The sequence below is a fragment of the Salvelinus sp. IW2-2015 genome, linkage group LG15 (genome assembly GCF_002910315.2).
Source record: "Salvelinus sp. IW2-2015 linkage group LG15, ASM291031v2, whole genome shotgun sequence".
Classification (NCBI taxonomy): domain Eukaryota; kingdom Metazoa; phylum Chordata; class Actinopteri; order Salmoniformes; family Salmonidae; genus Salvelinus; species Salvelinus sp. IW2-2015.
In genome coordinates, this window is record NC_036855.1 from 5,880,421 (window position 1) to 5,890,349 (window position 9,929).

The 9,929-nt window shown below is 43.3% G+C and overlaps 1 long non-coding RNA gene across 4 annotated transcripts in view; it reads right to left on the minus strand.

The window, feature by feature from the left end:
- The window catches only part of LOC139028780 (uncharacterized), a 14,308-nt gene extending 5,497 nt beyond the window's left edge, over positions 1 to 8,811 (minus strand). Inside the window, exons 1-3 of one of the 4 annotated variants that reach the window (XR_011480984.1) lie at positions 8,794 to 8,811; positions 8,695 to 8,746; positions 8,575 to 8,621 (exon numbers count right to left, since the gene is read on the minus strand). This is a non-coding gene — a long non-coding RNA (uncharacterized lncRNA). Of the gene's footprint in view, positions 1 to 8,574; positions 8,622 to 8,691; positions 8,773 to 8,793 lie in introns of those variants that run through there. The other 3 variants (XR_011480983.1, XR_011480986.1, XR_011480985.1) reach the window with 3 other exon arrangements.
- Positions 8,812 to 9,929: the final 1,118 nt, after the last annotated feature.

Consider the following 9,929-nt stretch of genomic DNA (forward strand, 5'->3'; position numbering starts at 1 on the left):
AGTGCTGTGTATTTTTGTATTGTGGTTTTTTGGTTTCAGTGTGGTGTGTGCCATGGTGCGCATAGATTTGTCAGCGCACAGGCTTCACCGCCTTATATATGCATGAGAACAGAATCTCTTGCATTCTTTACAATTGTTTATACCTGACTCCAGTTACACTGAAGAAAGGAAAAGAGTTGAAACTAAACTGGAATGAAGTCGTCAATTAGAAGCCTCTGACATGAATGTGGTGAATTCTCTGGATGAAGGGGACCACTTCCATTTCCAACAGCCTGTGCCGTCAGTGGGGAAAAGCCAAACAGGCACTCTTGTCTCTGAAGGTCAGCGAGGTGACAGTGACTCTATCAGCAGACAGGTCTTTCCTGAGCTCGTACAGGATCACCTGTGTTGACAGGTGGGTTGGACTACAGAACACGTCCTTCACCCCAGCAGTGTGTGAGTGCCACCACCAAGGAAACAATACAGTCCTTACATCAAACCCAGGGAATTAGGGGAAAAACAGCATAATTGTTCTCCTTAAATTTCAGCTCCATTTGTGAACAGTCTGGACAACTGTGTGCTTTGCTGTCTTAAATTCCAAGTGGCGGAGACACATTACTGACCACACAAAACCACGCTGTGACCACCCCAATCACTATTCTTCAAAACAAAGGTTCATAGGAGTGCATAACCGTGGGAAGTCAGTTTTGGGAAGAAGTGTATCGAGGAACGACTATATGGCCTTCTAATACTGGACTAAAAGTAAAGGCCTCACGTGTTTTTTGGTCCCTCTAGTGTCAGTCTTCAATAATGGACTAGTAAAGGCCATGTTACGGTCCTCTATGTCAGTCTCCTCTAATACAGGACTTGAAGGCCCAGTGTTACGGTCCTCTATGTCAGTCCTCTAATACCGATGACTTTAGTAAAAGGCTCAGTGTTTATGTCCTCTATGCAGTCCTCTAATACAGGATATGTAAAGGCCTCGTTACGGGTTCTGTCAGTTCTCTAAATACAGGACTTTGTAAAAGCCCAAGTGTTTACGGTCCTCTGTTTCAGTCCTCTAATACAGGACTAGTAAGGCTCAGTGTTACGGGTCTCTATGTTCAGTTCCTTAATACAGGACTAGTTAAAGTCACGTGTTTGGTCCTCTATGTCAGCCCTTCTATACAGGACTAGAAAGGCTCAGTGTTACGGCCTCTTGTTTTCAGTCCTCTATACACGAAACTAGGTAAAGGGCCCAGTGTTATGGTCCTCCTATGTCAGTCCCTCTAATCAGGACTAGTAAAGGCTTCAGTTGTATTCCTCTATGTCAGTCCTCTCAATACAGGACTAGTAAAGGCTCAGTGTTATGGTCCTCTATGTCAGCCCTCTAATACAGGACTTAGTAAAAGGCTCAGTGTTACGGTCCTCTGTCATCCTCTTAATACAGGACTAGTAAAGGCCAGTGTTATGGTCCTCTATGTCAGCCCTCTAAATACAGGACTAGTACAAGCCCAGGTTACGGTACTCTGTCAGGTCCTCTAATTACTAGGACTAGTAAAGGCCCCAGAATTTGTGTCCTCTATGTCAGTCTCTAATACAGACTAGTAATGCCGAGTGCACCACATTTTGTGATTATAAAACAATTAAATAAAACATTGTAACTTGAATCTGATAAATTATCTGTACAAAACATTAATCTGATAATACAAGTGAATATAAAAAATACTTGGCTTGATGATATTGTTATCAAATTCAAGAAATTTAGAACAAGGAACAGATATAGCCCTTGGCTCTCCTGACCTGACTGCCACTTAACCAACAGAAAAAAACATCCTATGGCGTTCTGCATTAGCAGTCGAACAGCCCCCGTGATATGCAACCTTTTCAGGAAGCCAGAAACCAATTATACACAGGCAGTCTAGAACAGCCAAGGCTTAGCTTTTCAAGCAGAAATTTGCTTCCTGCAACCACAAATTCAAAAAAAAGTTCATGGGACACCGTAATAAAGATCCATGGAGAATAAGAACCACCTCCTCCCAGCTCCTCCACACCGGCTCTGAAGAAGAACACTGTCACACCGACAAATCCACTATAAATGAGAATTTCAATAAGCATTTTTTCCGACGGCTGCCATGCTTTCCATCTGGCTGCCCCTTACCCGGACAACAGGCACTGCCCTCCCTCTGCTACTCGCCAACTTCCCCCATTTTCTCTTTCTCCCAATACAGTCAGCTTATGTCCTAAAATGAGCTTGCAAAATCTGGCACCTTACAAATCAGCCGTGGCGGGTAGGATAACTGGGACCCTTTCTTTTCTTTAAATACTATCTGCTAAATTGTTGCCACCCCTGATTACTAGCCTCTTCAACCTCTCTTTGTGCTCGTCGAATCCCCCAAAACGATTGGAAAGCAGCTGCGTTATCCCCCTCTCAAAGGGAAGGGACACCCTGACCCCCTAACTGCTACAGACCTATATCTATCCTACCCTGCCTTTTCTAAGGTCCTCGAAAGCCAAGTCAACAAACAGTATTTACCGACCATTTCGAATCCCACCACAGCCTTTCGTATCAATCTGGTTTCAGAGCTTGTCATGGTGCACCTCAGCCACGCTCAGGGTCATAAACGACATCCGTAACGCCACAAGGGGGAAAACCAGATACTGTGCAGCCGATTCATACCTGGCCAAGGCTTTTGACTCTGTCAATCACCACATTCCTCTATGGCAGACTCGACAGCCTTGGTTTCTCTAATGATTGCCCGTATCCCCATGGGTTCACCAAACTACTTCTCTGATCGAGTTTCAGATTGTATTTAGTTCAAATCGGAAGGGTCTGTTGTACCGGGCCTCTGGCAGTCTTTATGGCGAGGGCCACAGGGTTCATTCTTGGACCGACTTCTTCTTCTCTGTATTACATCAAATGATGTCGCTCTTGCTGCTGTATTCTTGAATCTCCCACCTCTACGCAGACGACCCATATTCTTATTACTTCTGGCCCTTTTTTTGACACTGTGTTCAAACTCTCCAGGCGAGTTCAATGCCATACAACTCTCCTTCCGTGGCCCCAAACTGCTCAACATACAAACGTAAAACCAAATGCAATGCTTTTCCAACGATCGCTGCCCCCCTTGGCCGCGTCCAACATCACTACTTTGGACGGTTTCTGGACTTAGAATATGTGGACAACTACAAATACCTATTCAAGGGTAATCTGCGTAGACTGTAAACATCTCCTTCCAGACTCACATCACCTCTCCAATCCAAAGTTCAAATCTAGATTGGTCCTATTCCGCAACAAAGATCCTTACTCATGCGCAAACATACCCTTGTTATAAAAACTGACCATCCTACCACATCCTCGACTTCGTGATTTGTCATTTTACAAAAATAGCCTTCCAAAACCTCACTACTCAAATAAATTGGATGCAGTCTATACAGTGCCATCCCGTTTGTCACCAAAGCCCCATATACTACCCACCACTGCACCTGTACACTCTCGTTGGCTGGCCTCGCTTCATACTCGTCGCCCCCAACCCACTGTCCAGGTCTTTCACAAACCCCTGCTAGGTAAAGTCCCCCCTTATCTCTGCTCGCTGGTCACCATAGCAGCACCTATCTGTAGCACGCGCTCCAGCAGGTATATCTCTCTAGTCACCCCCAAACCAAATTTCTTCCTTGGACGCCTCTCTTCCAGTTCTCTGCTGCAATGCGGAACGAACTACAAAATCTCTGAAATTGAAAACACCTATCTTCCCTCACTAGCTTTAAGCACCAGCTGTCAGAGCAAGCTCATTAGATTACTGCACCTGTACATAACCCCATCTACAATTTAGCCCAAACAACTACCTACTTAACCTAACTGTATTTTTATTAATTTATTTTGCTTCCTTTCACCCCATTTTCTGTCTCTACTTTGCACTTTCTTCCCTGCAAACCACCATTCCAGGGTTGTTTTTTTTTTTTAGTTTTATTTACTTGCTGTGTTGTATTCACTTCACCTCCATGGCCTTTTATATTTTATTTATATTTTATTTAATTTTAATAACATATATTTGTTTGCCTTTCACTCCCTTATCTACACCTCACTTGCTCACATTTGTATATAGACTTATTTTTTTTTCACTGTATTATTGACTATATTGTTTTTTTTACTCCATGTGTATGTAACTATGTGTTGTTATGTGTCGAATGCTTTTGCTTTATCTTGCAGGTCTCAATTGTAAAGAGAACGTGTTCTCAATTTGCCTACTGGTAAATTAAGGTTAAATAAAATAAATAAAAATGTTTTCAGTTTCTTGAAATACTTTGCAAATGCAAATTTCTATGTGAAACTGAAATGGTCAATTCTATTTTTCCATTTAGCAGACGCTCTTATTCCATAGCAACATACAGCAATGGACCGCTGCATTTTCAACGGAATCAAACCCACAACCCTAGCATACTGCAAGCACATGTTCTACCCAATTGAGCCACATCATTCACATCATCACAAACCACTTAATGTCAATGTACTTCAATACTGATATTATGTACATATGTTTTCTTCATGGTGATGGAAAAGTCTACAGGTACAAACCTATGACCAGCCAATGTACAATACTTTAATGTAATTTACATTAATGGTTGTAAGTAGGTAAATTAATGCTTTGCACAAAAAGTGGGTTGTTCCATGTTATTATCAAGAAAAACATTCATTTGATGCAGATGTTTTGTGTCTTGTCCATGACTTTTGCACTTTTGGATGTAATTGTTTAGGACAGGTTTTTGTTCTTTCTGGATTCCATTTAGAATGACAATTCGCAGAGAAAGGGACAGGCAAAACTTCACCAATTCTAACTATTGAATCCTGCTACATATTACTGTCCTACCTTTTTTTGGCAAGGCAAGTGATGGCTGATTTGTGCCTGCCGCACAGAGGCTATATAAGGCCCTAATACCAGTAAAGGCCCAGTGCACTACTTTTGTAAAATTAATATTTGTAAAAAATTATATATATTTTTTTATTACTTATATTTTTGGGGGGATTTTTCAGGTTTTCTGCAGCACCCTCAGCAACCCCTACTTTCCTGTGGGCGTATGGTAGGAGTGCTCTATGATGGAAAAGTATGGTGACTTCTTCACACTTCACCTGTCCTTTTTGTCCAATAAACATTTTCATGTATAGTGATGTTTAAAAGTGGACGGGCATCTAAAGCTATCTTGAGTTTCCTGTCTATGTGGACTCTACCGCCCTACCTCCCTCCCTACTTCCCCCCCTTACCTCCCTCCCTATCCTCCCTCCAGTTGCTGTTGCTAAACGGATACCTGGGTGACCCAGGTCTATCACTAAACATAATGTTGCTGTATGATAGGACACAGCATAAACTGCACTAGACATTCTGTGAGTGATTGCGTAATGTAGTCATGTAATGTCATGGCGTAATGCTGTCATTGACTTGCTGTCGCTATCACCAACAAGCCCATTTAGACAGCTTCTGATTCAGATGATTCATTCTGTTAGATGAATGTCTTTTAAATCATTGCTCACTGTGTCATGAAACTTCAAACGATTCCAAGAATAACCTTTTGCATTGTAATTTCAGTCGACTCTTTGGCACCATACTGACATGTTTCAGATGCCTCTGACATTTGACTACATGTCGTAAAGATGGTACCCCTTGAAGTATTTTCCACTGATTTGGAAGCATGAGGCCCTCTGGTCTCATCAGGAGTTTAGACTTGGGCTCAGTGATGTTGAACCTCTGCTAGACGCCAAGACCTTTATCGAGAACTATGCGTCCTTGCAACTAACCTCAACGTATGTGCCATGTGGTTCTTTGAGTGGAATGCATTCACTCCAGGGGGCCTTGCGGGACTGGAATCCATTCAATCTTTAAGGTGTCCAGTTTCACTTTAAGTGATTTGCACACCCCCTTCTGACCTGTTGCTGACCTTCAGGGATGACAAATTCAGGATATCCGTTTGTACACTGAACAAAAATATAAATGCTACATTTTTACCGAGGTTACAGTTCACAGAAGAAATCATGTCAATTTAAATTAAAATTCACTTATCCCTAATCTTTGGATTCACATGACTGGCAGAGACACAGCCATGGATTTGCCTGGAAGGGGATTAGACCCACCCATTTGGGAGTAGGGTCCACCCAGTGGGGAGCCATGCCAGCCAATCAGAATGAGTTTTTCCCCAAAAAGGACTTTATTTACTTGACAAAATATGCCCCCCCCAGATGGATGAAGGCCTTGGCTGGCGTGGTTACACGTGGTCTGCGGTTGTGAGGCGGTTGGATATACTGCCAAATTCTCTTGAAATAACCTTTGGTGGGCTTATGGTTAGAGAAATTAACATAAATTTCTTCTTGCAACAGCTCTGTTGGACATTCCTGACAGTCAGCATGCAAATTCCACGCTCCCTCAAAACTTGAGATATCTGTGGCATTGTTTGTGTTCACAAAACTGCCACATTTTAGAGTGTCCTTTTATTGTCTCCAGCACAAGTGCACCTGTGTAATGATCATCTCTCTTAATCAGCTTCTGATATGCCACACCTACATGTCAGGGATGTATTATCTTGCAAAGGAAAATGCTCAACTAACAGGGATGTTAAACAAATTTGTTCTCCAAATTTGAGAGAAATTATTTTTGTCCATAGGATCCTTTATTTCAGAAAAAAAATGGGAACAACACTTACATGTTGAGGTGTATATTTTTGTTCAGTATATTATCATTATATACTTAACAAAGCCTTTTATGCACAAAAGCTTTGAGTGACTATTGCAGTGTGTTACATGCAAGGTGTATGTGCTGTTGCTCTGGATTACACACCTAGTGCTCCTCATATGCCACTCATTACAATCCTCGTGTTGCCAGCGATGTTGGCGCTCAATTTTTTGTTGGGACTCATGTTTATACTTTTTGTCTCTCCCCTCTCTTGGACAGAATGTTTTGGTTTGGTGCGGTGGCCTCAGCTGGTTGCTTAGTGAGGATCACATGGCACTGCCTTCCTCACCGTGGAACTTTGCTTTCGGCTTCGCTGCCACCCTAGGGATCCTGGTCTGTTGGCCAAGTATTCAGGTACGCAATTCATATGATGTAGGTGTAGAGGTTCTCCTTGAACGATTTCGTTCCCATGAGTTATTCTAAGGCTCAACCTATAATAGTCATGTGTTCTTCTACCTGATAAATGACTGTGTATTGCAGTGTTGGAAAGGTACTCCTTTTTGTGAGGAGAAGCTGATACTGACTTTAACTGTTAAAATCTCTTCAACGTGATTGTATTCCCAGGAGGCCATCTAAACCGGCGGTGACCTTCCTTTCTGCCGCTTTGGGAGAGAACGCTGGAGAAATTGTTCCCAGGTCTTGCCTTCCAGAACTGGGCGCATTTCCTGGGGCCCGGGACATCTTTTGGTCTGTTACTTTTGGTGAGTCCTCGGGACATGTCCAGGATGGAACTGATAGCATCCATTGGACGAATAGTGTAACACCTTGTTACAGTTGAATTTATCTCATGAATGTTTGTCTGTGGTGTGATGAATCTCTCTCAGACGCTCTGTGGGGCTCTTTGCTAAATGCTCATTGTTACCGGCAACGCCACCGGCTGGCATCTTCGCACCTACCCTGAACATATCCAACCCTAACTTCTGTTTGACCAGTGTTAGCATCTCCTTTGCATACAACCCCCAAACTGATTTAGGTCAAGGAACAGAATACTAGTTATTGGGAATCTCCAGTTAGAGTTGGGAGTGTCTCGTTCAGGTGATTGGCACGGCATTCGATTGGTCGTGTGATCCTGGCCAATCGGAGACCCTACAAAACAACCCCCACGCCCAGGGCCTGGAGGCCTTCTACTGGGGCTGCATTGGCCTGTCCATGGTGGTGCTTCAACTCCGGCTAGCGCACGTTCCGTTCAGATGCCGCCTAGGGGGGACTGGGGCCTTTCGTCTCTTTCACCTCCTGGCATGGCTGGTGTGTGGTGGGCACTCGAGGGTCTTCACCGTGAGTTTCCCACATCCTGTACACATTTCTACATTATTCTAGTTGCCTCCTCATCTCTCTGCTTTGTCTTCACACCTTCTCTTATGTATCCTAGCACTATACGTCTTACCCTCTGTTGAATGTCCTGGTTCGGCTTTGTGCGTTTATCGATAGCATGAGACAAAATGGGAGCTAGTTTAATGATGATCAAACAGGATAAAAGAGGATGCCAAGATTAAGAATATATCTTTCTCCTCTCTCTTGTGTCTCAATGTCTTTGCTACTCTCTCTCTCTCTCTCTCTCTCACAGTGCCGGTAAGTGCTGGTTTCCGGTGGCCCATCTTGCCCCGTTTATTAGGCTCACCTTCGGGGTGATAGTTCTAACCAGCTGATGGTGGGCTACCATCAAGAGGGGAGAGCTCGCGGGACAGAAGAGGAGGAGGGACGAGGAGAAAGAGGAAGTCAGAGTCAGGACTCACTAATATCACCAAAAAGGATGCCCTAAGGAAGAGATGGTATGAGTCTCTAACCTACCACTCTCCAGGCAGCCTTCACTCCCCAACGACTTACCATTCACCACCACCCACTACTACTAACACTACTACTCACCACCCAACCACCACCCATCCACCACCACTACTACTACCACCATCACCACCACCATCACTACTACTACCACCACCACCACTACTATACCACCACCACCACCACTTACTACTACCACCATCACCACCACCAGATACTACTAACCACCATTCACCACTATGCTACACCATCACCACCACTACTACTACCACCATCACCACCACCAACTACTACTACCACCATCACCACTACTACTTACCACCAATCACCACCAAACTACTACCACCATCACCACACCACTACCAACCCCAACCACTACCAAGCATCCTGTACCCCTAAATGCGAGTCCCAGTGGGGGGTACGGTCTCCTGGAGGGCCGGTGGGTCCCTCATCATCCTTGACTCTGACAGCTTGTGTCTGTAAGGAGACAAATACAGCACACACGCACAATGGACCGCAGTCTTTTCCATAGCATTAGCATCGCTACAGTATATTTAGCTTTAGGCTTCCTTTGTCTACATTGCAGCTTAATCGTGTCCTTAAGTAAAAAGGGTGAATGTCATGACTCAAACAGAATTATTAATTCTAAAACGTTTTAGAAGCAATGGAAGTTTAATCCTAATATCTTTAGGGCTACTGTTTTGAAATGTTTTCTATGTTTATACTGATTGATATGTGTCTAGAGGAGGCTGCTGGAGGACTTATAGGAGGATGGGCTCATTGTAATGGCTGAATGGAATTAATGGAACGATATACAACAATCAAACATATGACAACTACATGTAGTTGACTCCTTCCAGTTAATACCATTCCAGCCATTACAATGATCCGTTCGTCTATAGCTCCTCCCACCAGCCTCCTCTGATGTGCCACGACCAGAGTACTGGAATTTTCTAAAATGTCAATGTCAACATTCCTCTCACAAGGAATGCCTGCTTTTTCTTGTTACGGGAAATTGAACGAATACCTTACAACAGTGAACGTAGGTTGAATTTAACCAGATGTTTTCCTGGTCAGAGGAAAGAGAACACCTGTCTATGGGATAAGTAGTGTGATAACGACTTTTGATTAATGCTTGTTATGTCATACCATGTAATACAGACTGTATACTGTCTATCTGTTGGCAAGTAACAAGACTACAACCAGAAAACAATCCGCTCTGTATATCTTATTGTTCAGAGAGTTAACAACTAGCTTAGCTATGAAGTGTTCAAGCAGTATACTTTGATTGTTTCATGTCAAACACAGCCTTCTGACCTCTCATTGGAGTATGAAAACCACTGTTCTCCTTTCCTTCATCAGCCAAACCTCTTGGGTTTCTCACCATATGAAAACATTGAGATTCATTGATTTGATTCATTGAGTTCATTGGTTTGATTGCCAACAATTTTTGCTTGTATTATTTGCAGTATT